At 46.1% G+C, this 27,351-nt stretch overlaps 1 protein-coding gene across 34 annotated transcripts in view; it reads left to right on the plus strand.

The window, feature by feature from the left end:
* The first annotated feature begins 1,950 nt into the window (after positions 1–1,950).
* The window catches only part of PLEKHA1 (pleckstrin homology domain containing A1), a 69,988-nt gene continuing 44,587 nt past the window's right edge, over positions 1,951–27,351 (plus strand). For 17 of the 34 annotated variants that reach the window (XR_014827084.1, XR_014827089.1, XR_014827088.1 and 14 more), the window contains exon 1: positions 16,158–16,389. The gene's annotated coding sequence lies outside the window, so the exon portion shown is untranslated. Of the gene's footprint in view, positions 2,180–16,157; positions 17,581–18,945; positions 20,895–21,764; positions 21,852–27,351 lie in introns of those variants that run through there. The other 17 variants (XR_014827090.1, XM_084995770.1, XM_084995767.1 and 14 more) reach the window with 13 other exon arrangements.

The following is a 27,351-nucleotide window of genomic DNA, read 5'->3' on the forward strand; positions in this document are numbered from 1 at the left end:
GCAGTGGAAACAAATCTGACCCATAACCATGAGGTTGCAGGTTGGATCCCTGGCCTTGCTCAGTGGGCTAAGGATCCAGCTTTGCCATGAGCTATGGTGTAGGTCACAGATGTAGCTTGGATCCAGCGTTGCTATAGCTATGGCATAGGCTGGCTGCTGTAGCTCCAATTCGACCCTTAGCCTGGGAACTTCCATATGCTGCAGGTGTGGCTCTAAAAAGCAAAACAAAACAAAAAAAGATATTAAATATTCTAATAATAGCAATAGTAATACCATCATATTTTTCAAGCCCCAATGTGCTAAACAGTGCTATCACCAACACTTAATACTTCCTAGGAGGTCCCGTTTCATGCAAGTAAATTAGATAAATACTTGCAGTTCACTGGCATCATTCTTGGGCTTTTTTTTTTTTTTCAATTTATGGTCTAGCTTTATGGGAAGGATAACGTATTTATTTATTTATTTTATTTTCTCACTGTACAGCAAGGGGATCAAGTTATCCTTACATGTATGCATTACAATTACATTTTTTTCCCCCACCCTTTGTTCTGTTGCAACATGAGTATCTAGACAAAGTTCTCAATGCTACTCAGCAGGATCTCCTTGTAAATCTATTCTAAGTTGTGTCTGATAAGCCCAAGCTCCCGATCCTCATTCTTGGTTTTGATGAGCTGTTTTGATTTTCCCATTGGGGAATTTTTGCATGCAGGATTATTATATGAACATAAACTGGGACGTGTGTGTGTGTTTCCAGTAAGCTCAGCACTCTTTTATGTCCGTTAAAATAGACATGGTTGGTGTAGCAGGAAATACAAGGCCTCAAGTCCCAGCTCTTCACTGCCTGCATGTGCGAGCTCCGGTTCCTTATCTGTAAAATGGGAGAAATACCTAAAGGGACTGTTGCAAGTTCCGAATAAGACAACATGCAAGATAGGGGCTAGGAGTTCCCATCCTGGCTCAGTAGTAACAAACCCGACTAGTAATCATGAGGATGTGGGTTCGAGGGTTCAATCCTTGGCCTCGCTCAGTGGCTTAAAGGGTCCAGCATTGCCATGAGCTGCGGTGTAAGCCAAAGATGTGGCTTGGATCCCATGTTGCTGCGGCGGTGGTGTAGACCAGCAGCTACAGTTCTGGTTCGACCCCTAACCTGGGAACTACCATATGCTGCTGGTGTGGCTCTAAAAAGACAAAAAATAAAATAAAATAAAATATTAAATTAAATTAAAAACAGGCAAACAAAATCAGAGTCTAAAACTGGACCTAAAACAGGGTCTGGCCCACATGGTAATTTGCATTTGCCTCCCTGGTCTGTGTGTCTGTTAACAGAAGAGGAGATGTCAAAGCCCGTTTTCTCATTGCCTTAAAGAAGTGGTAAAAGGCGAAAGGGGACAGACATGCAAAAAGAGGAGAAGGAGGCAATTAAGTAACCCGCCAGCTAGCAGACCTGACCGATTTTTGCAAGATGTTAGTGAGACCCTTAATTTAACTGAAAGTGGGTCTCAGCTTTATACTAAGAGTCTGCAGGGAAGGGTGAAGGTGTCGAGAGATTTGGGGTGTTTTCATTCTCGGCTGCTTAACTCTTGTGCCCTGGGCAATTCTTTTATTCTCTCTGGGGCTCTTTATCTACAATGGGGTTGACAGAGAGGCAAGCACTGCCTGGCTGCCCAGAGAGTGTGGTGATAAGAGGCTGGCCCTGTGAAGGGCTCCTCAGGCAGGGTGCCTTTGCAGATGGCTCTTTGTTCTTTGCCCCAAGGGTGATGCTGTGACAGACAGAGCCGTCTCTGGACCCACAAGCTCACAATCGGCAGGACGGGGGCCAGGCCCCACCTCCCTCCAGATCCCGCTTCTCGGGATTCTAAGCCACTTCCCTAGCTTGCTTGTGCCAGCTGCATCTTCTCTAGGGAAACACGTGATTCCCCTACATCCTTAGCAGGAGGTTGTGACCCCCCCAGGACAAAGCCCTGGCCTGAGCTGGGAGAGCACCTGGCTTGAGCTTGCCCGCTGGCTGCTCAGAGAGGGCACTTTCTCTAGTCGGTGTAGCCCCAGAGCATTTGTCCTTGTCACCAGGATAGGGCTTAGATGGGATTTCCAAGGAGCCAAATGCTGCTTTCTTCAGGAACCTGGTTACCCTGGTTACCTGGCAGGGGCATGCATCTGCCACTCAGAGAGAGGCTTCAAGGTAACAAAGGCGGGGGGCGGAGGTGGGGGGGGGAAGCGTGGGCCTCTGGGCCAAAGGAGAACCGTCATTTACTGCCGTGTCCCTCCCAGTCACTCGCTTAGCCCTGTACTCAGTCCACTTGTTCATTCATTCAGGCATGCGTTTGCTCCTTAATCTTAGTGAGCTCTCTGATCATCCGCTCATTGATTTGTTCATTTATTCAGTTAGACATTTGTCTGCTAGTCCACTCATCCATCCATCCATCCCTTTATTTGGTGGGTCAGTCACTAAACCAGCCGCAATCCACAGACGCATAGGCACTGTGTTCAAAGCACTGTTGTTCGGCAGTGAGGAGGACAAGGCACTAACACCCATTGTCAGTCTGCCATGTGCCAGGCAGGGTGCCGGCCACTTAACACGTTTAATCTTCGCCCTAATCCCGGAGGCAAGCCCTAAGCTCCCCACCTGCAGACGAGGAAGGCAAGCCCAGAGCCGCTGCATAACCTGCCTAGAGACAGTCAACCAGTGCGAGACGGAGCCAGGGTTCCTCCCCGGGTCTCCCTGACTCCACAGCCCGTGCCTTTTCTACTTTTTGTTTAACGTCACTGTTTGCCGAGCACTTTCACAGTCTCTCGATACTCACCCGGGTCCTGGGAGAGGCGTCGTGTCGTCCTATTGCGCAAGTGAGCACAGTGTGGCTCAGAGAGGTTGAACGAGAGGCTGAAGATGACAAGTTGCTAAGGACAGAAACTGAACTCACACTTGGATTTTTCTGACTGCGGGGGTTTTGTTCTTTCCACGCATCATGTGCTTCAGGAACCAGCCATGCCGGGCAGCAAGTGCTGAGTGGCTCTGGTCACTGGGTGTGTGGGAAAGAACCCTGGGTTCTGGGAAGGGGGCTATGGACAGGTGCTGGGGGCAGGGAAGGATTTCTGGAGGAGAAAGAACCAAGCCAGGCCTCCAAGGACAAAGCCGTGCCAGGTGGAGAGTGCTCCAGTGGAGCAGAGGTGCCGTGTCTGTGTAGGGGGTTGGCTTGAGCAGAAGACCTGCCCTGGGCAAAGGAGGGAGAAGATGCTGGAATAGATGTGGGGCCTTCCCTTCCACAAAGACTCACCAAAGAGTTCAGAGGACTTTTCTCACCTGCACACCTGAGTTTGTCCTTTTCTCATGTAAAAGCTTCCGGCTTCCAATGCTTTCTCTGTATCCCCCAAGATAAAGCCTATACCATGTCCTTGGCTCCAGACCTCCCCCCACCCCTGTCCCTGTCACTCTGCCTGAGCACCCACCCCACCCCCCAGCAGTGCTGCCTACAGGGCATCCTACCTCTGGCAGGCCTGTGTAGGTGGTTGGACGTGCCGGCTTCCGGCAGCCATGACTCAGAAGGCAACTTTTGTTTCAAGGAACCGCATGGGCAGGCCCGATGCTCCCTGGCAGGCCTCCTGCATCCAAAACAAACAGTCTGGCATGTGGGCAGCAGAATGAAATGGGGGAGGGCATTTCAGGATAACCAGGAGAGCTTCCAGAGCAAAGCCTGTTTGTTGTTAGGAGATAAAGATGATAAACCCAGGAATGGGGCTGGGGAGGGGAGGGCTTGGGCCTTTTTCCCTAGCCAGGTGGGTACCATCATGAGCACCTGCTGTGCACTAAGCCTGTCCTCACAGCCACTGTGCAGCAGAGGGATGGTTTGGCTGATGAGGAAACCGAAGCGCAGAACACACAATTGAATGGTTTAGTTGCACTGCCCGCAAGTGGTAGATTTGAACCCAGGTCTGTCTGACACCAAGAGCATCCCTTTACGACAGCATTGTAGGTCAAAAAGCTTACATCCCAGAGATGTGATTGTTGAGGCCTTTGTGGAAACAGATTTTCTAAACAACGTTGATTATCTTTCAATGACTAAAAGCATGCATTGATGGCTGGCTGTTAATTCGGAGACTGGTCTTTCTTTCCTTCCTTCCTTCTTTCTGTCCTCCCTCCCTCCTCCCTCCTTCCTGCCTTCCTTTCTTTCCTTTCTTTCTCTCACCCTTTTTCTTTTTACGGCCACACCTGCAACATATGGAGGTTCCCAGCCTAGGGGCTGAATCTGAACTGTAGCCGCTGGCCTACACCACAGCCATAGCAACACTGGATCTGAGCTGCATCTGCGACCTATACCACAATTTGCGGCAACACCGGATTCTTAACCTACTGAGCGATGCCAGTGATCGAATTTGCATCCTGACAGATACTATGTCAGGTTCTTAACCCGCTGAGCCACAACGGGAACTCCGAGACTGAGCTTTCTAGGTTGCGCTGTTGGGTTGCCACACTGGATTGAGAACTTTGTCGATGGCCTTATTTAAATGACATAAGTGAAGGATGAGGGAGAAATCAGAAAAAGGAATCCCGTAGCAGGAAATCCAGTGAATCCCACTAACCCAGCCCCTCTAACCCAGCTTCCTAGGTAACTCCAGATGCCCTCACTGGAAGGGGGTGGCAAGGCTGAGGGATCAGGGCCATGTGGCAGGACCTAAAACAGAGTCCTGGGCCGTGCCAGGACTCAGCAGCCCCCTGGCTGGGCCCACTGATACCCTGCAGAAGGGCCCATTCTTCCAGGCTCCTGAAGCCTTCTCCACAGGTCCTACAAGGGGCTCAGCAGCCAGAGCTAAGCCTGGGGCCTGGGAGTGATACCTGGGGCTGGTCCCTGGGGTGAGCCCCCCACAGCTCACATGTCCAGTCTATCCCACTGGACTTCCTGTAAGGTGTCCTTTCTGGGCCCGGAAACTTCATAGTTTCTGCTGGCCTTCCTTCCCAAAGCCAGATCTGCCCCTGGCAGGGGGCCTGCCTGCTAGAAACCAGCCATTATTTCTTGGCCTCTCCTATCTCCAGGGCAGGCACTGTGGTAGGGGCTGAGGCTGCAGAGATGATTTTTGTGCGTATGTGTCTTTTTAGGGCCATACCCACAGCATATGGAGGTTCCCAAGCTAAGGGTCTAATTGGAGCCGTAGCTGCTGGCCTACACCACAGCCACAGCAACTCAGGATGCAAGCCAAATCTGCGACCTACACCTAGGCTCACGGCAACACTGGATCCTTAACCCACTGAGCGAGGCCAGGGATCGAACCTGCATCCTCATGGATACTAGTTGGGTTTGTTAACCACTGAGCCACGACAGGAACTCCTGTAGAGATGATTAAGACATGGTCCCTGCCCTTGAGGAGATCACAGTCCCTTGGCAGAGACGCCACTATAATTTCAAACTGGGGAGCAGTAGGCTATTTCTCCCTGAAAGGTCAGAAAGGTGTTTTTTTTTTTTCCTCCTTGTCTTTTTAGAGCCACATCCACGGCATATGGAAATTCCTGGGCTAGAGGTCGAATCTTAGCTGCAGCTGCCTGTCTACACCACAGCCACAGCAACATGGCATCTGAGCCACGTCTGGGACCTCCACTGCAGCTTGTGGCAGTGCGGGATCCTCAACCCGCTGAGTAAAGCCAGGGGTCAAACTCACATCCTCATGGCTGCTAGTTGGGTTCTGAACCAAGTGAGGCACAACAGGAACTCCCAGTAGAAGATTCTTAGAGACAGTGAGATTTGCCTGGGGTCTCCGTTCTTGCCTCTCTGCCTAGACAGGTTTTATTTGTGACAGATCAGAGGGTGGGATGGGGCTGGAGGGAAACGCCATTCTGAACAGAGGAAGCAACATGGAAAAAGAAAGAGGAGGAACAACCAAGATGTCCATCTATAGCAGAGTAGGTAGGCGGTGCTGTATTCATAAAATGTAACATTCAAACTGTTGCAACACACGATGACATCAATTCATCTCACAAACACAAGATCGAGTAAAAGAAGGTCGACCCCCAAGCGTACCCCACAGAGGGTGTCATTACAATTACACGAGGTTCAAGAACAGGCCACACGAATCTATGGTGATAGAAATTGAACAGTGGTTACCTCTGGCTGGCATAGGAAGGCTTTTGGGATACTAGAAATGTATCTTGATCTGGGTGATGGTTATACAGTTTATGGGCCTTTGTACTTAAAGGGTTGTAGACTTTATGTGTCTTAATCAGCTTGGGCTGCTATAACAAAATGCCATGGACTGGGTGGCTGAAACAGAAGTTTATTTCTCACCGTTCTGGAGGCTGGAAGTCCACGATCAAGGTCCTGGCTGATTCTGTTCCTGGCGGAGGCTCTTACCTGAGGTGCAGGTGGCCATCTTGGCGTGGAATCTTTGCATATATTGGGGAGGTGAGCTCTCTGGTGTCTTTTTTTTTTTTTTTTTGATATGGACACTGATGCTATTGGACCAGGGCCCTGTCCTTATGACCTCATTTAACCTTAGTTTCCTGTGTAAAAGCCCTGTCTCCAGATAGAGTCACACTGGGGGTGGAGTCACCAATGTATAATTTTGGGGGGACACATTCAGCCCATAACACTATACCTAAGTTATACTTCAAAACAGAACAAAAGAGGAGTTCTTGTTGTGGCTCAGTGGTAAGGAATCCAACTAGTATTCACGAGGATGCGGGTTCGATCCCTGGCCTCACTCAGGGGGTTAAGGATCTGATATTGCTGTGGTGTAGGTTGCAGATGCGGCTCAGATCTGGTGTTGCTGTGGCTGTGGTGTAGGCCAACAGCCGCAGCTCTGATTTGACCCCTAGCCTGGGTGCAGCCCTAAAAAGACAAAAAAGAAAGAGAGAGAGAGAGAGAGAGAGAGAGAGAGAGAGAGAGAGAAGGAAAGAAAGAAAGAAAGAAAGAAAGAAAGAAAGAAAGAAAGAAAGAAAGAAAGAAAGAAAGAAAGAAAGAAAGAATACCAATGTCAATTCCTCATCCAGAGATTCCGATTTGATTTGTCTGGAGTGGGGTCTTGTCCTAAGAACTTTTTAAAACAATTTTTATTTATTTATTTATTCTTTTTAGGGTTGCACCCGCAGCATTTGGAAGTTCCCAGGCTAGGAGTCAAATTGGAGCTGTAGCTGACGGCCTACATCACAGGCCCAGCAATGTGAGATCTGAGCCTCATCTGTGACCTACACCACAGCTCATGGCAACGCCGGATCCTTAACCATCTGAGTGAGGCCAGGGATCAAACCTGCATCCTCATGGATGCTAGTCAGGTTATTAACCCACTGAGTCACAATGGGAGCTCCTGAAATTTTTTTTAAAAGCAGTCCCAGTGATGCTAACATGCTGCAAGGCTGAGCCCCACCGAGCAGTCCCTCTTAAAGACTCTCTCTCTGAGGTTCTAGGACTTGAACCCGGCAGCAGAAGCAGCTGCTGGGCTTATCCTGGAATGCACAGGCTGCAGGGCTTGAGAAGAAAATCAGTGCAAAGCTCTCTTTTGTCTGAAGGAAATCTTGCGTGAATTGCTGGTGCAGAGATGGCTGCTGAAGCGCCCAGCCTCAGGGCAGTCTGGCCCTGTCACCACGTGACTCTAATAAGACTTCTCAGAGCCAGTCCCCGTGTGCACACCTGCACGGGCTGCTCTCGGCAAGGGCCCAGGCTTGGAAACCCTTTTCAGCTTCTCGAAAGCCCCACTGATGAGGCAGGAAGGCCGTGATGTGAAGCCACAGTGGACCAGGCGAATAATTGTGAATGGAATTCATGCTTGAGACTTCTGGTTCTCACAGCTGCGGATGGGGGGTTCACCATGGGAATTCTGAGTATTGTTCAGGGCTGACTGCAGCTTCCATTGTTGGGCTCTGATTACAGCTTTTGTTTCACCATAAAGTACAGTTATTAAATGCCAGCCTGGAACAAAGATGTATTTACATGCCAGGGGGTCGAGGAAGGCAAGTTATTTTTAGAGCTGCCCTGCTATTAAGTCTTTCAATGGGGGAGGGGTGGGGGGGGGAGGTTGGGGGTGTACCTTCCAGCTTTTGGGTGAAAGTGAGATGTTTTTGAAGGAGTGGAGATGATTGAAAACAGTGAAGAAGGAGTTCCCTTGGTGGTTCAGCGGTAATGAACCTGACTGGTATCCATGAGGACCCAGGTTTGATCCCTGGCCCCGCTCAGTGGGTTATGGATCCTGTGTTGCCGTGAGATGTGGTGTAGGTCGCGGACACGGCTGGGATCAGGCGTGGCTGTGATGTAGGCTATAGCTACAGCTCCAATTGGACCCCTAGCCTGGGAACTTCCATATGCTGCAAGTGCAGCCCTGAGATTAAAAAAAAGAAAGAAAGAAAAGAAAAAGAAATCGGTGAAAAAGCCATTGCAATACTGCTCTAATCTACCCGGGTCAATTTATTTATGTATTTGTGTGTGTGTGTGTGTGTGTGTGTGTGTGTGGCCAGCAGAAGGGAGTGGGGTGGGGGGGAGGGGGGTGCACTTGGGAAGGCAAATGCAAATCCCACTGTGTTAGTTAGAGATCTCCAGAGAAACAGACACATAGAAGAGAGACAGATGGGTAGATAGATAGATAGATGGAAAGATGGGTACGTAGCTAGATAGGAATAGGTAAGGGAGGTGTTTTATTACAGGAAATGTCTTATGTAGTTATGGAGGCTGAGAAGTCCCATTATCTGTGCTCTACAACCTGGAGGACCAGGAAAGCCACTGGTGTAATTCAGTCTGAGTCCTGAGGCCTGAGAATCAGGGGTCAGTATTGGAGGGCAGGAGAAGCTGGACGTCTCCACATAGAGACAGTGAACTGGCTCCACCCCCCCCGCCCACCTTTTCGTTTATTTTGGCCTCGATCAGATTGGGTGGTGGCCAGCCGCATGGGGCAGGGAGACCTTTACTTAATCTATGGATTCAAACATTGAACTCTTCCAAAGACACCCTCAGAGACACATCCAGAAATAATATTTTACTGGCTATCTGGGCTCCCTTAACCCAGTCAGGTGGGAACATAAAATTAGCCACCACGTCCCCCAAGACTGGCATCCTGGGTGCTTCTAAATCAGGCCCTTCTTATTTCAACCCCATGTCCACAGGGCCCTGCCCTCTGAGGTTCAAGACTTTTTTTTTTTTTTTTCTTTTTTTAGGGCTGCACTTGTGGCATATGAAGATTCCCAGGCTAGGGGTCTAATTGGAACTACAGCCACCGGCCTACACCACAGCCACAGCAACACCAGGTCCGAGCTGTGTCTGCAACCTATACCACAGCTCTTGGGCAACGCCGGATCCTTAACCCACTGAGTGAGGCTAGGGATCGAACCCCTGTCCTCATGGATACTAGTCAGATTACTGCTGAGCCACGACAGAAACCCCCACAATGGGTACATCTATCACCAGGATGTGTGTGAGGTCTGCAGCGGGTGAGATATTTCTAGAATCTACCCATTGCCCAGATGAGAGGCAATGAATGTGTGAACCTGCTCAGGTGGGTTGAGGAATTAGGCCAAACAAGATAATACTGATGGAGCCTTTAATATATTCCAGGCATATACATGCATTAGTCCATTGAAGACTTCTGATGAGGCTGTGGAATTAATATCAAGGCCAATTTATAGATGAAGAAATGTTGAGGTTCAGAGAAATAAGGTAAGAAGCCCAAGGTCATTGTTAGTCAGCTCAGATGGACTCCAGAGACCATGCTTTTTGTTTGCCTTTCCTGGAGTCCAGAGGGTCAACTGGTGGAGCCATGCCTTCTGCTTCCTTTCCCTGGGGGGTCTCAGCATGGCACACAGCCAGCCTTCCTGACACTTGAGGCACTGGTTCTTGTTGAACATAAACAAACTTGTGACAAATGGCAAGATGGATAACAGAAACCAGTGGCCTAGAGTTCCCTTTGTGGCTCAGTGGTTAACGAACCTGACGAGGATCCGTGGGGATGTGGGTTCGATCCCTGGCCTTGCTCAGTGGGTTAAGGATCTGATGTTGCCGTGAGCTGAGGTGTAGGTCGCAGATGGGGCTCGGATCCCTTGTTGCTGTGGCTGTGGTGTAGGCCAGCAGCTGTAGCTCTGATTAGACCCCTAGCCTGGGAACCTCCATATGCTGCAGCTGCAGCCCTAAAAAAGCAAAAAAAAAAAAAAAAAAAGAAAAGAAACCAGTGGCCTTTGACTTGAAGGGCTTGGCAAGCATTAGAGTCACCCCTGGGAGGTGCAGGGGTCTGAGCTGCAGGGATCCACAGCCCACAGACTTGTATCCCAGATCCTCCTCCAGCTTTATCTGGAAAGAGCCCTTCACCTTCTAGAATGTCCGCTGCTTTAGTGTGGCAATTAGCTACCCAGCTCTGGACCAGGACAAGCACCTTGGCTTCAGGAAAATCTTCCTTTTCATGTTTTCATGCCACAAGGGGGCAAGAGTTTTCACATTTGGATACTAGCAGGCATGGTGTCCCCCACAATTGCGGGGCTTGCCAGAATCCCAGTCCTGTCACATGTGGTCGGGTTAATTAATAGATGACCTAACTGGGGCTGGAACCTCACCGGACCACAGAGATCACAGGGTTGTTGGGGACCTTTAGGTCTTCTGTGGCATCAGGCTGTATCCAGTGCCAGGTTCCCTTCTTTGCTGCTTGACTGGCCCAAGGCAGGAAAGACCTGGTCCTGCTCTCTAAAAATCTTGGTGGCAAAATCATCCCCTCTGACCCTCAGTATGTTTCCTCTGTAGGCCTGGAATTGGGGTTGGTCACTGACCTGTTTGGAAATCCTGTTCTTGCTCCTCTGTAAGCATGACATAGGGACAGTCCCTTGGGCTTCCTGCTGAAGGAGGATTGTGTTCCAGCCCTGGGATCCAAGAATTAGCTCCAGGAGGAGACTCAGTCACCAGCTCTGTACTCTGGGCCAGTCACCTAATCCTGCCCCTCCCGTGTGATGACTGAGAATCGCCCTTCTCTTGGCTTGGCTGAGGCCAGGTACTTGGGAAGCCAGGAGGGCCAGTCTTCTAATCCCCAGCCACAAAAGCAACCCCACCGACTCCCTTTGGGTACGGGTTCCATTTCTACACTGAAAACTAAGGAAGAGCTGTGTTTACCTCTCTGCTACCCAGTTTCTAGAGGGGATAAGAAAGGAACAAAGCTGGGTTCAGAGAGTGTTTGTTTGATTCTTGTTCTCTCTGATTTCTAGTAAAAACCGGAGTTTACTTCTGGAATTGCTCCTTCCATTGACTTCTGATTCTGACTCTGTCCATAAAGGGGGCTGGGGGCATTCATCATTCAACAAATATTTCTCTTTTAAAAAATGTAATTTTATTGAAGTATAGTTGATTTATAAGGTTGTGTTAATTTCTGCTATACAGCAAATGATTGAGTCATAATATACACATATCTATTCCCATATAGGTTTTCAGAGAACACTGAATAGATCTCCCTGTGCTCCCCGCTTATCGTCCATTTCATATACAAAATGTTGGAGCTCCCTTCGTGGCTCAGTGGTTAACGAACCCGACTAGGATTCATGAGGATACGAGTTCGATCCCTGGCCTCGCTCAGTGGGTTAAGGATCTGGTGTTGCTGTGGCTGTGCTGTAGGCTGGCAGCTAGAGGTCTGATTTGACCCCTAACCTGGGAACTTTCATATGCCGAGGATGTGGCCCTAAAAAGACAAAAGACAAAAACAAACAGACAAACCCAAAATGTGCCTTTGCCATTCCCAAACCCCTTGTCCCTCCCCCCCCCCACCCCCACCCTTCCTGTTTGGTAACCATAGGTTTGCTTTCAAAGTCTGTGAGTCTGTTTCTGTTTTCAACAAACGCTTCTGTTCTGAGGATACAGTGAGGGACAAAACAGATAAAATCCCTGTCGGTGTGGATGTTGCATTTTAGTGTGACATGAAGAGAATAAACAAGATAAATAAGTAAAACATATAGCGTGGGAGTGTGATCCTTGCTAAGGAGAGAAAAAAAAAAAAAAAAAGCAGAAAAAGATAAAGCAGGGAAGGAGCTAGGAAGTGCCTGTGAGGGGAAGTAAAGTCAAACGTTGGAACGGGACAAGTGCTCAGTCCCTTTCTGTGTGACTTGGGATCAGTCTCCGGATTTCTCTTCATGGCTCTATTTTGTGTTTTCAAAGGGGCTAGTGCCTGTCTGGAGGATCCAGGGCACAGCATGGAAGCATATACAAGGGGCTCAATAAATATCTCTGTTGTTGTTTTGTTTTTTTAGGGCCGCACCCACGGCACATGGAGGTTCCCAGGCTAGGGGTCAAATTGGAGCTGCACCTGCCAGTCTATGTCATAGCCATGGCAACTCGGGATCCAAGCTGCGTCTGGTCTGTGACCTAAACCACTGCTCAAGGCAATGCTGGATCCTTAACCCACTGAGCAAGGCCAGGGATCGAACCCACATCCTCCTGAATACTAGTTGGGTTTGTTACCACTGACCTACCTCGGGAACCCCATCCATAAATATTTTTGCTAAAAACATCCAAGTGCATTACACATACAAGGCAGGAAGATGATGACGACAAAGATGCTTTAAAGGTAACATGCAGATTCTTGAATTCAGACTCCTCCTCTCCCTTTTCTTCAGATGACAAGTATCCATGGAATATTCCAGCATTCCTCAGCACCGTCTGTGGGTCCTGAATGTTCTTGGTTTGCTCCCAGACTGCAATTTCAACAAGGGAATATTCCACATACTTTTTTTTTTAATAACACTGAAAGCACTGTTATATAATAAATCTCTCCATCCAAAAAAAAAAAAAAAAAAAGGCTGGAGGAAAAGCGAAGTGATTTGGGGGGTTTTGTTTGTTTTGTTTTGTTTTAGGTTGTGGTTTTTGTTTTGTTTTCTGTCATCGTGTTTATTGGCTGATCCTGAGCCTTCTACACAGCAGGGTGCTAACAGGTTCTGGTTATACTGCAACCTTGAAGTAGCGCTTGCTGTGTGTCTTTGGGCAAATTGAGCCATTACTCTGGCTTTCCTCGTTGTCTATAAATGTGACTCCAGATGTCAAACAACGTTTGGGGCTTGTTAGGAAAAAAGAGCAAAGGAATAATTTAAAACCACTCAGTCAATCCTGTCACGTGGTAATAACTCTCAGGAGAAAGTCTCCCTCTCTCTGGAGGGAGTGAGAGTCTCTGCATCAGTGGTCTGATCGCTGCATGTGGGTTTTCAGATCAAATGCAAGACATTAAGTTTGAATTTGAATTTCAGATAAACAAGGAATATATATATATATTTTTAAGTTACATATGTCCCAAATATCTCATCTAGAATTTTCTAGGATTCTGGAGCTGGAGACCCTTCTAGACTCTCTAGCCAGGGAAGACAAGTTCAAATGCCTAGAGAGATTAAGCAGGTGACATCTGGATTTTTATTTAAAATCTCCCTTTTTAAAAATTAATTTATTTTATTTTCAGGGCCACACCCAAGGCATATGGAAGTTCCCAAGCTAGGGGTTGAATAGGAACTGCAGCAACTCAGGATCTGAGCCATGTCTGCAACATATGTCGCAGCTTGCAGCAATGCCGGATACTTAACCCACTGAGCAAGGCCAGGGATCGAACCCACGTCCTCATAGATACTAGTCGGGTTCGTTATAGATGAGCTACAACAGAACTCCTCGAATCTCCCTATTTAAAATTTTTTTTCTTTTTTTTTTTTTTGGCTTTGTCTGTGACACATGGAAGTTCCCAGGCCAGGAATCGAACCTACACCACAGCAGCGACCAGAGCCTCTGCAGTGACAACACTGCATCACAAGAGAACTCCTGAAATCTCCTATTTTTAAATGTTAGCCACACATTCGGTTAAAAATAAAACCCACTGTGTGAGCAAAAGGAAACAGCTCTGGCCAGTTTATAAACTATGATGGGCCAAATCCTTTCAACCATTGTAAAAATGAGGAAATGAGGCCTCGGGAAGACAGGTGTCAGCACGGCCACACTGCTAAGGTTTTTCAAAAGATAAGAAAACAATCTCCTTGGAAATGTTGAAATGTTGAAGAGCAGCTGAAAGAGCCGGGGGTGGGGGTGTGGAGGGGAAGCATTCTCTGCAGTCTGGAGAGCTTTTTCCTCGCCATCAACTTATCAGATCCTGAGAATATTCTGTAAGGGGAGCAGGTGAGGTCACTGGGCATCAGAAAGGCAACATGCCCCCTCTGCCTAATGTCACAGGTCAGTGCCCACAGATAGGTCTAGGGCTGTTTTTCACTTTGCTTCTGTTTGGAATGAGATAATATCTAAGTTTCCTTTAGGATCTCAAAATGGCAAACTCTAAATCCGATTTTCTGCCTCATAAACAGAAGTGAGTCAGGAGGTCAGCCTTGGTGATGAGACTTTTTTTTTTTTTTTTTGTCTTTTTGCCTTTTTCTAGGGCCATACCCCCGGCATATGGAGGTTCCCAGGCTAGGGGTCTAATCGGAGCTGTAGCTGCCGGCCTATGCCACAGCAACGCTGGATCTGAGCTCCGTCTGTGACCTACTCCACAGCTCACGGCAACGCCGGATCCTTAATCCACTGAGCAAGGCCAGGGTTCCTAGTCGGATTCGTTAACCATTGAACCACAACGGGAACTCTGGTGATGAGAACTTTTAACCCAGTTCACAAATAAAGATGGGGTTAAGTCGTCTCAGTTTCAGCCATGTCACCAGCCTGGGCAGCATTTGCCTCGTGTTTTCTGTCCTAGCAGCTGTACATATACAGCTTGTCCATGGCTGGACATTGGTTTGTCTCCTGCACATCTTCACATAGGAAGGATGTTCTGAAGGGTGTTGATAAAGATTTCGAAGGGGGAAGGATGTGATCTAAGGCTGTGTGGGGGAAGGAAAGGAAGAAGGACTCAAATGAAACAAATATTTATTGAGAACCTGGTGTGTGCCATGCACCATGACAGGCGTGGCATATAATCCTTTCCCAGCTCTTTGCATGTCTGAATAATTCTGTTTTTTTTTTTTAGGATTCAGCTCAAAATTCATTTCCCCTGAGAGCTTTCCCTGACCATTCTTCTTCTTCTTCTTTTTTTTTTTTTTTTTTTTGGACTTTGTCTCTTCCAGGGCTGCACCCGCAGCATACGGAGGCCAGGTATGGAATCCGAAACCTCCTGGTTCCTAGTTGGATTCCTTAACCACTGAGCCACAAGGAACTCTTGACTATCCTTTTTAATGAGCCCCTCCTTACACTGTCTCTTTAACTTGTTTTGTTTCTCCAAGGCATTAACCATTAACATATGTATTTATCTTTATCCTTTTTTGTTTTTCTTTTCTTCCTCCACCCCAAACACCCTCTGACCCAGGCTGCACTTGAGGCACATGGAAGTTCCCAGGATTGGAATTGGAGCCACAGCCACATCAATTCCAAATCGGACCTACACCGCAGCTCACTGTAACGCCAGATACTTAACCCACCGAGCGGGGCCACAGAGGGAACTGGCATTTTCATGGATACTAGTTGGGTTCATTACTGCTGAGCCACAAGGGGAACTCTCAATGTATTTTATCTTGCTTTTTAAGGACTAGCTCCTCCTACAGACTGCAGGCTCCATGACACTTGTTCTCAAGTGTATACCAAGTCTGGACTTGACATGGTAGGCGCTCAACAAACACTTGAAATATTTACGAATAAATATTTATGACAACACATATTTACGTTCCAGCCTTTGGACTAATCGAATTTCTACTAAACCACCCTTTAAGTTTCTCTAAGCCTCCTGTCCTATTAAATAGGAAGTGGATCTACAGTTCTAGAGAGAAAGAAATTGTTAGGAGCAAAAAATTGGGGTGAAGAGTTGTAAAGCTTTTTTTCCCCAGGTCGCACAATAGCCTGTGAATTTATACCTCCTGGACTGATTATGGGACAGCTTGCAAACTAATTATCTGCAAAAGAATGAAACTTATTTTTAAAGATCCCTGTGCCTGGAAGTTCTAGGCGGTGACATAAGACAATCCTGAATTCCACCCTCGAGCCAAGCCTGGTCGTCCTGAAAAACTACGAATCCCAGGATGCACCGCAGCGCAAGGGCCCAGAGCCCCGTGCGCGGTCCTCCCCGAGGCGTCCGGGGTCTCCTCCCTTGGAACCAGGAAAGACGCCCGGAACCCGGCCCACCACGCCTCCAGGACCTGCGCGGGGCGTGTCGGGACTTGTAGTCTCCGCGGGCTGGGAGTGCCTGCTCCGGAATCTCGGCCGCCGTCTGGGGGCTGAGGCGGCGCGGGCACGCGTGCGCAGTGCGCAGGCGGGCCGTCGTGGGCGCCGCTCCCGGCTTCTCACTGCCTGTGGGACCCCGGGCCGCGGCGGCGCGGGTGCTGCAGGTCCAGGGCCGCTGGGAAGTTGTGCGTGAGGACCTCCGCGGCGCCGGGGCGGGGTGAGCCGGGCCGGGCTCCGAGAGCGCGGCGCCCGCTGAAGCGAGCTGGGAGGCTCGAGGGGCTGGCGGGCACTGGTGAGTGCGGGGCGGCGGGCGGCGGGCGGCGGGCGGCGGGCGGCGCGGAGTCCCGGCCCCCGCGGCTCCTCTGCTCACGGGTCCGCCCTTGCGGCTGCACCTGGGCGAGGCCGCGGGGCCGGCTCACCTGCGCGCGCCTGCTCCCGGCGGCGTCGTCTTCTCGCGGCTCCTTCCTTTATTGTTGTCCTGACCTCGGCCCTCGGCGGCGTCCGGCCGAGGAGGGTGGGGAGCCCGGCGGCGGTCGCCGTCGCCGGGGAGCTAGCCGGTGGTTCTGCTAAAAAGTGCGGTCGCGCCCTCCCCCTGGACGCCCGCGCCGGCCAGCTGTCCGGGGATTCCCGGCAGGCGACGCCTGTCGGAGTGGCTCGACTTCAGGGCTGTGCCCACCGGGGCTCAGCTGCCTTGGGCATCGTTTTTTATTATTTTCATGCGCTTTCATTTTAGGACTCACCGAGTCAAGTCGACTCCGCCCTGCGCCTTAGCATCCTGCAGTGTTAGTGCTTTCCCCTCGCACCTTAATTATGCAGATGACCAGTGCGACAGCTGGAAGTGACTTATCCAGGGTCACTCAGGTAGCACCGGGGAGGCAACCGGAACCCAGGTGTTTAAGCTTAGAGGCCAGCTGCCAGTCGCACCGCTTTGGGACAGTCTTGAGTGGTTTGTGGTTTATTTCAGATGCTTTCTATTGACCCTCCTGGATAGACCATCGGAGGGGAAAGTGTGGTCATAATGAAAGTAGTGTTTACTGCTTTTGGTAGAATTGTAGTTGTGCTGTGCCCCGAAGCAGAGCAGTTGCCCTCGGCTGGGCACCTAAATAGTGAAACTCCATCACTGTTTGGGGGCAGGTGCTAGTGCAGGTTATAGAAGATACAGCCAGGCAATTTGTGCCATTTTCCTCTCCTGTTTCACCTTCCGATCCTAGTACTTGTTTTCTTATTTTACGATTGATGGTTGTCTGTTTTGATAAGATTTTCTTTGCTTTGACGAAGTCATCGCCCTTTGTGAATTAGTTTTCTAACTAGAAAATCTTACTTCCTGTGTGCTTAATGACTGGAACCAATAGTGCACTATGCGGTTTTTACCATTGTCTTTTATCTTCCAACTACTGATCAATCTGCTCTATTTTCCTTCAAGCACTCAGCTCACATACTTTCTCTGGTTAATGCCATTGAAACACGTTGCAGCAAAATTTGGGTAAGCTTTTTATGATTCAGAGAAAAACTTGAAAAAAATCATTCTGTAAAAGTATATTTTTCTTCACGAAAGAACTTGGGCTATTATTAAAAAATAGTAAGATTCATGCTGACTAAACTGCTTATTCTCGTAACCGAAATTTTCATGTTGGGCAAAAAAATATTTCCCTAAATAGCGTTCATTTAAATATTCCTTACCTCGAGTCATTTTTTCCCAGGGGAGAGCACATTTTATGATACTTATATATTTAAACAAGACTATTTAAGCTTAGCAGAATTTGAGTTAGTAGTTGGTTTATTTTATGGTGCTATAAACCCAACTGTACCCATTGATAGGATTCTCTTGAAGCATATCCCTGGATCAGAGGATATGGCTGTTAATTTGTCCTTTGAAGTAAGCAGGAGATTACTTTTGTGACGTTGAGAAGATGTGATTTATATGTATTGAAACTGCTTCCTACTTCACTTTATCTTGTTAACTAGTGTTTTTATTGTTGCTTTGGGGAAGGAGGGGGAAGTAGCAGATTTGTATCTTTTCTTTTTTCCTCTGGGTTTTAGCAATGTAGCACAAAAGGAAAGAGGTGGTGTGTAAATTTGAGTTTGTCATAGACTAGGAGAGACAGTAAAACAGGATAAGTATACAATTGTTAGGAAATTGCCATGAATTCATAAGCCGGAAGGACCTTTTTAGAATTGTTTAAGGACATTAAGAATAGCATTGAATTACTTTCTTTAAAAAGTCACTGTGGGCAGTATTCCATGTTGGTTGTTAATATATGGGATATGATGATATTGAAGACTCCTAGGAAAATACTTGGGAAAGATGGAAACATTTTATTTTTTTATAGGGCTTTTTCTCTAAAAATGTTTAATGCAGCTTAAAAAAAAAAAAAAAAAAAAAAAAGACAAGACTGAAAGTTCTTGACGCCCTAGTGCAAAACGCATAGTTACTTCTGGATGAAACCCACGAAGTAATTTATTAGCATAATTTAAGTCAGGCTTTGACATTGAAAGACTGCTTGATGTTAAATAATCATTCTTGTTCTTGTTTGAACAACTGTCATTTAAGAGTGAAGAAGATAAATAGTTTTCTGAATAAAATGTAGTAATTATTCAGATGTGACAGTAGTTACACTCTGCCTTTACTAGACAGAAAATCTCAAATTCTTCAGCAGCAACTGTCTCAGTTGTGAGCTGAGGTAGTGTACAAATATTCCTTGTTCACATACTTGGGCATTTTACTTTTTGTTTGTTTGTTTGTTTTTGCTTTTTAGGGCCTAACCGAGACGTTTGGAAGTTCCCAGGCTAGGAGTCCAATCAGAGCTACAGCTGCTGGTCTACACCACAGCCACGGCAACGCCAGAATATAGCCGAGTCTGTGACCTACACCACAACTCATGGCAACACCAGATCCCGGACCCACTAATTGAGGCCAGGGATTGAACTTGCATCCTCATGGATACTAGTCAGATTCATTTCTGCTGAGCCATGATAGGAACTCCTGAGCATTTTACTTTTGATAATATTAAAATTTGATTTGGAGTTCCTGTCGTGGCTCAGTGGTTAACGAACCCGACTAGAAACCGTGAGGTTGGAGGTTCGGTCTCTGACCTTGGTCAGTGGGTTAAGGATCTGGCGTTGCTGTGGTGTAGGTTGCAGACACGGCTCAGATCTTCAGTTGCTGTGGCTCTCGCGTAGGCAGCTGTGGCTCCGGCGTAGGCCGGCAGCTGCAGCTCCAACTGGACCCCTAGCCTGGGAACCTCCATATGCCGTGAGAGTGGCCCTAGAAAAGGCAAAAAGACTAAAAAAATATAATTTTGATTTTAAATTTCAAGATGATTCTCCTCTCTCTCTCTCTCTTTTTTTTTTTTTTTGGCTGCATCCATGGCATTTGTAAGTTCCTGGGCCAGGGCTCCAAGCCACAGCTGTAACCTATGCCACAGATGCCCTGTGCCACACCTGCAGCAACACCAGATCCTTAACCCACTCTGCAGGGCCAGGGATTGAACTGTGCCACTTCAAAGACAGCGTTGCATCTTTAACCCCTGTGCCATGGTGGGAACTCCAGATTCTCCTCTTATTTCAATATGCAATGATACAATATAATAGCTTTAGTAGGAGATAAATATTAAAATCTAGTTTTAATTCTTTTGACCATTTTTAAGTTCCAGGCATTCTGGAATTTATTGAACTGGTATCAGGAAGGAGTTCCTAGGGCAGAAATTTTCGGTACCTTTAGATGTTTGTCTATAATGCTTACTCATTTTTAGAAACATAAAAGTATGTTTTTTTTTTTTCTAATTTAAAAATGAAAATTCCTGTTGGCATTTGTTACGGCAGTAGGATTTTGTTATGCTTAATGAATAACATTAAACCTTTTGAACTCAGTAATATTTTTCCCCAGTAGCTGCTGTGTGATGAAGAACATGTGAGTTTGTAATTCCTAGAAGATATTTAAGCAAACATGTGTTTCCTGTTTATTTTGATAAACCTTTGATTAGTTGAATTGCTTTGAATTAGGAAGATTGTATTTTGAGGATATATCATAAGCATTCTTTGAACTGTAGTTTCTATTGAATGTAAAAGAAAAGGTCATTTAGGATTTTTTAAAACACTTTTTAGAGTCTTAAAAACATTGAAATCAAATATTTTTCCCTACGTGGAACCATTATCAGACTTAACAATCCAATAGTTTCATTCTTCAAAAAGTTGTGGTTTTACTCCTTTAGGCAGCCTAGCCTTTAATAGTTTAACCATTGAAATCTGGATTCAATTTAACAACTTCTTGAAGAAAGGAGAGTCACAGGCACTTAAAATTGGAAGCAATCTCAAAGGACTTCTTATGTAGCTTCTCACTGGGTACAGTAAATCCCCCCGGGAATTTGCATGTCAGGTTCAGTACGGCGATAATGCTGTTCCTTATGTCGTCAAGTTAGTGAGCAGTCTGAGTTTGGTGAGGACAAACAGAAGACGTTATATTTTTCAGCACTGACTGCTTTCAACTGTGCTTTGTAGGATCTTCCCTCTCCCTGTTACCTCATGACTTCATGGGCAAATGGTAGCTTTCCTATCATTTACAGCTATTAAAAGCTCCAGTATAATCTATTTAAGGAGTTCTCCTGTGGCTCAGCAGTAACAAACCCAATTAGTATCCATGAGGATTCGGTTGGGTTCGATCCCTGGCCTCACTCAATGGGTTAAGGATCCGGCGTTGCTGTGAACTGCCAGATCTGGTGTTGCTGTGGCAGTGGTGTATGTAGGCCGGTGGCTACAGCTCCTGTTGACTTCTAGCCTGAAAACTTTCATATGCCGAGGGTATGGCCCTAAAAAACATAATTCAATTTAAGTTTAAACCTTTAATCTTCTGCTAAAGCTCCTTTCCTCCTTTACCCCAGTATCTGGCCACTTATTCCCCGAAATACTTGGAGTAGGGAGGGATTGTGATATGCTCCCTGGACGCCTCGATCGCTTCCCTCTTTGGGGATCTGTTTGGACAGAGAGTAGTCAGAGGAAAAGTATTTCTTTTTTTGGGGGCCACACCTGTGGCATGTGGAGGTTCCCAGGCTAGGGGTCGAATTGGAGCTACAGCTGTTGGCTTACACCCCAGCCACAGCAATGTAGGATCTGGCCTATACCACAGCTCATGGCAATGCCAGATCCTTATCCCACTGAGCCAGGCCGGAGATCCGGTGAACCCGAAACCTCATGGTTCCTAGTGGGATTCTTTTCCACTGCACCATGACAGGGACTCTAGAAGAAAAGTATTTCTTACCTGGTGTTATTAAAGCCCTCTCTTGACTAATAATGGCCAGCTGTTCTGTCTACTGGTAGGCTTTCAAACTGGAATTCACGGTGAGATCTTGCAGGGAGACGCCCCATTGCACAGTCTGGGTGTGAAATTGGCTGTGGGTTAACCTTTGCCAGCCTACACTCCCACCTTGTTCCTGTCCTGTCGTCTCCCCATTGGTCCCTTTGAGTATTTGGGGGTGAGGCAGGTTTCTCTCTGCAGCCAGATTTTTTGATAACAGCAGTATAGCTCAAGTCCACTTACTGTCTGTAATTTCCACGTAACCCACTGGAAACTTCCTTTTGGTGCCAGATGGTGGCATGCATGCTGCTTAAGTCTGCCCCCTTTCTGTGCCTTGCCATTTCTCATCAATGCTCTTTGTCCCCCTGCTCAAACAGGCGCAATGTCAGTCACTCCTGCTTCATAAACAGACACTGAACTGGAGAATGAGATCTCCAGTTCTCAGACCTCCTGGTCTGATCTTGGTGAGTGTCTTGGCTGTGCCCCCCACCCCCTGCTTGGGTGACTATCCCCTTCTCCCTGGGTCCTCCCCGAACACTTCTCAGTTCTACCCTCTTCTGTCAGCTGCTTGCATAGAGTGGAATGACAGCGAGGCATTGGTGAGGGTGCTAGAGCCCTGAGGGGTGCATGTGTGTGGTGGCAGGCAGCGGGGTTGGTGCTAGACTCCACGGGTGTTTGCTCATTGATGTCTGTATATCCTCACCTTTGTGTGTGTCCAATTTTGGGACAAGACCAGTCAACTAGTCAGCATCTAATCAACAGAAGATACTCATGTCCTTTGGGTCTCATGAGGTCTCACTGTGCAGAATTTAATTTTTTATTTTCTGTTTCTTCCTGATTTTTGCTATTTTTTTGACTTATTTCATAGTTCCTGACTGATGAAGTGTTAACTGTGTATGTTAATTTATGAATTTTTGTATGATCTAATGATCACTTAGAGCACAGGAACAGCTGAAGGATGGATTTTGTGGAGGTTTTAATAATATAGTTTTCTGTCCTTATCTCATAATAGCTTTATTAAAAATATAAATCCAAACAGAAATATAATATTGGACTCTTTTCCTTCCAGCCTCTAAACAAACCGGTCAGTTAAATCTGCTAAATGATTTCTCATCAGATGAGGAAAAGGCAACCTTCTGTTTGGAGACTTAAGCATTAATATTTGATGCAATGATTATGGATTTCTTAATATTTCATTCAACAAATAGTTCCAGCTACTGTTTTAGGCATTGGAGAAGCGGTAGTAAATAGAAAAAAAAAAAAATCCCTGCTCTCATGGAGCCTATATTCCAGTGTGGGGAAAGAGTCAAGAAATAAATGAGTGAATGATATTGTTTATTAGCAATAAATGCTAAGGAGAAGAATGAAGCAGGGGATGAAGATGGGAAGTGGCAGGACAGTTTGGAGCATTTGCAGTTTTAGATAGGGTGTCAAGAAGACTTCACAGAGAAAACGGCATTTGAGTTAAAACACCTTGTGGGGGAGCTTGTCTAGTGTAGTAGGAGTCCAGTGCCCAGATGAGTAAGCACCAGGGAGATTGGGACAGGCTGAGGGTATGGAGGAGAAGCCTGTATGTCTAAGAGCTTTGCTTTTGCTTTTATTAATTGCCTTAAAACAATGGTTCTTTATTTTATTTTATTTTGTTATTTGGTCTTTTTAGGGCTGCACTGGCCACATATGGAAGTTCCCAGGCTAGGGGTCAAATCAGAGCTTCAGCTGCCAGATCCTTAACCCACTGAGCAAGGCCAGGGATCAAACCCGCGTCCTCATGGATATTAGATGAGTTTGTAATTCTCTGAGCCACAACAGGAACTCCGATTCATACTGTCTTTAATTTGCATGCATTGTATAAAATGTTTCCTTTTGTATTTGTGCATCTTTTCTCTTACTGTGAAAATCTGGGTTTTAATAACTAAAATCATTTTGTTGCTTTTAGTTTAAATATAATCACAGCATCAGTAGATTCACAATGTCCTATCATGCACCTAAAGTACTATCATATACATAAAATAGTTTCAGAATTACAATATATAGTAGAATTGCTGGGTCATAGGATAAATGCATATGTCGTTTTGTTAGGTGGTGCCTCAAGAGGGTTATAACATTCTTCATTCCCACCAGTAATATATGAAGTCCCTATGACAGCCTGACCGAAATAGTATACTGTCAAACCTCTGGTTTTTTTTGCCAACTCTGTAGGTGAGAAGTGGTATCTCTCTGTAGTACAGGGTTTTTTTGGGGGAACTTTTCTATTTTGAAGACATAGAAACATCCACAAAAGTAGGTAGTATTGTATAAGTACAGTACCCATATTTAGTCCCAACAACTGTCACCCCAGGCCATCCCCTCCTTCTTGATTATTGCAGATAACATTTTATCTCTGTATCAGTTAAGTGTCTCTAAATGATGAGGATTTATTTTCTTGGTAACATAACCACAGTAGCATCTCCACACTCAAAATATGTATCTGTCATGAGGCAGTATTCAGATTTCCAGACTCCTGAGATAAATCAGAGTTGTTGTTAACTAGACTTAAATAAGGTCCACATGTTGTGATTGTGTCTTTTCAAGTCTTTTAATTTATAGGTTCTTCCTCCGGTTCCTTTCCCTCTACTCCTTTGGAATTTATTTTTTAAGAAACCATATTGTTTGTCCTGAGAATTTTTTTTTTTTTTTTTTTTGTCTTTTTGTGTTTTCTTGAGCCACTCCCACAGCATATGGAGGTTCCCAGGCCAGGGGTCGAATCGGAGCTGTAGCCACTCGGCCTACGCCAGAGCCACAGCCATACGGGATCCAAGCCGAGTCTGCCACTCACACCACAGCTCACGGCAACACCGGATCCTTAATCCACTGAGCAAGGCCAGGGATCGAACCGCAACCTCATGGTTCCTAGTCAGATTGGTTAACCACTGAGCCATGACGGGAACTCCGTGAGAAATTTATAGTTTGGATTTTGCCCTTTGAGTCTCTGTGATGTAGTTTAACATGTTCTTCCTCTGTCTTCTCTGTAAATCGGTAATTGGATCTAGAAGCTTGGTCAGATTCAGGTATTTTCACACTTTTTTTTTTAATTTAAATAAATGTTTTGTAGATGGTGTAAATTCTTCCACAAGGAGGCACATGAAGTCTTGTTTGAAAGCCTTTTTTTTTGTGGTTTTGGGAGCAGTACTATCTCTGTATGGGATTTTCTTATTATGAGTGAAGTTGAGCATCTCTTCATCTGTTTAAGGGTCATTTTTGTGTCTTTTTCTGTAATATGTCTGTTCATGTGTTTGGTCCATTTTTCTTTTGAACTTTAATATATTTCCCTTGGCATTTTTTGCAGACTCTTTAAATGTTGGGGAGAAGCTGCAAGCATTTTCTACTGGTTTTGACTTGCTGATCAGGATTTGCCATTCAGAATCTTTTTTTAAGTTATTTGTAGTCAAGGGAGTTCCCATTGCAGCTTAGCAGGTTACAGACCTGACTAGTATCCATGAGGATGCAGGTTGGATCCCAGGCCTCCCTCAGTGGGTTAGGGATCTGGCGTTGCTGTGAGTTGTGATGTAGGTCCAAGAGGTGGCTCGGATCCCATGTTGCTCTGGCTGTGGCTGTGGCTGGCAGCCTCAGCCCTGATTTGACCACCTACTTAGCCTGATTATTTGTAGTCAAATTTAGCAATAGATTTTTTTTTTTTTTTTTTGCTTTTTAGGGTCATACATGCAGCATACGGAAGTTCCCCGGCTAGGGGTCAAATTGGAGCTGCAGCTGCTGGGCTACGCTACAGCAACTCAGGATCCGAGCCACGTCTGTGACCTACACCACACCTCGTGGAATCACCAGATCCTTAACCCCCTGAGTGAGGACAGGGGTTGAACCTGCATCCTCATGGATGCTAGTTGGGCTCATTACCACTGAGGCACAACGGGAATTCCAACATTGGATTTTTTTATTGCTGCTGGAATTTTAAATCTTTTGGGGGTTTAAATTATATGCAGTAAACTTAAAAGAGTTTACAATATGATGAATTTTGACCATGTTGTTGCATGTAGTAGTAGTTCTTTTATATTGTAGAATGCTATTCTGTAGTATAAATATACATTTTATTTATCTGTTTACCTTTTGATGCCATTTGAGTTATTTCTAGTTTGAGACTATTATGAATAAGGTGCAGTAAATATTTGTAAAGTCTTCTTTGCATTTCGGTTCTGTTGAGTAAATATTTAGGAGTGGAATGACTGGTTCATAGGGTAAGTGTATGTTTGATTTTATTGCCAAAACTTTTCCCATAGTGATTGTACGTTCCCATCAACAATACATAAATTCTGGATGTACCACATCTTTGACAACATTTGGTGTTGTCAGCTTGTTTTTAATTTTAGCCATTCTGTTGAGTGTATGTGGCATCTTCTTTTTTTTTTTAATCAGCATTATTGAGGTATAAATTAACCTACAGTAAATTTTACCCTTTTAGCATATGATTCTGGAAGTTTTTTTTTTTTTTTTTTTTTTTTTGTCTTTTGTCTTTTTGTTGTTGTTGTTGTTGTTGTTATTGTTGCTATTTCTTGGGCCGCTCCCGTGGCATATGGAGGTTCCCAGGCTAGGGGTCCAATCGGAGCTGTAGCCACCGGCCTACGCCAGAGCCACAGCAACTCGGGATCCGAGCCGCGTCTGCAACCTACACCACAGCTCACGGCAACGCCGGATCGTTAACCCACTGAGCAAGGGCAGGGACCGAACCCTCGACCTCATGGTTCCTAGTCGGATTCGTTAACCACTGCGCCACGACGGGAACTCCCCTGGAAGTTTTTTTGTTTTTTGTTTTGTCTTTTAGGGGCCGTACCCACCGCCTATGGAGGTTCCCAGGCTGGGAGCTACAGCTGTCTAGTTGGAGCTATAGCTGCCGGCCTACACCACAGCCACAGCAACTCAGGATCCGAGCCGTGTCTGTGACCTACACTGCAGCTCACAGCAATGCTGGATTGTTAACCCACTGAGCAAGGCCAGGCCTGTGTCCTCATGGATGCTAGTTGGGTTCATTAACTGCTGAGCCACAACGGGAACGCTTGAGTCTCTGAGTTTTGATGGATGCATGCAATTATATAAGCTCTACCATAATCAAGATATGCAACAGCTATGTTGCCAAAAAAATTTCTCTCCTATTCTATCATTGTTAGGCCTATCACAAGCCCTAGCAACTCTGATCTGTTTTCTGTCGCTGTAGTTTGTTTTTTAATTTGTAATTGGTACACTTCACTCTGTGGTGTGTCAGCCTATTTTTGATAAGTGCATAGGTGTGTATCCTACCAGAATCAAGATATGGAGTAGTTCCATTACTCTGTGAATTACCCTTTGAAGTCGCCTCCTCTCACTGATCTGTAACCCTTTGAAGTCACTGCACTCACTGATCTAATGTGTTCTCTGTCCCTATAGCCTTTTGGTTTGGCTTCTTAACTTTGCAAAACATATTTGACATTTCCCATATTGTGTGTATCAATAGTTTGTTTCTTTGTTTCTTTCTTTCTTTTTTTTTTTTTTTTTTTTTTTTTGTCTTTTTGCCTTTTCTAGGGCTGCTCCCGCAGCATATGGAGGTTCTCAGGCTAGGGGTCGAATTGGAGCTGTAGCTACCAGACTACGCAACAGCCACAGCCATACCGGATCCTTAACCCACTGAGCAAGGCCAGAGATCGAACCCGAAACCTCATAGTTCCTAGTCGGATTTCTTAACCTCTGAGCCATGATGGGGTGGGGGGGAACCCTCCAATACTTTGTTTCTTTATCTTGCTAAGCAGTATTCCATCACCTTGGGTGTACTACAGTTTCTTTCTTTACCAGTTAAAAGACATTTGGGTTGTTTCCACTTTTTTTCCGGTTATGACTAATGTTGCTTTAAACATTTACATGTAGGTTTTGTGTAAACTTAGTTTTCAGTTCACTTGGATTAATACTTAAGAGTGGGATTGCTGGGTCATGTCGTTAAGGGCA

Source organism: Sus scrofa, chromosome 14 (genome assembly GCF_054392235.1).
Source record: "Sus scrofa isolate SSC_HxYL_T2T_F1_AM1 chromosome 14, Sscrofa_HxYL_maternal_Yorkshire_Landrace_v2.0, whole genome shotgun sequence".
NCBI lineage: Eukaryota > Metazoa > Chordata > Mammalia > Artiodactyla > Suidae > Sus > Sus scrofa.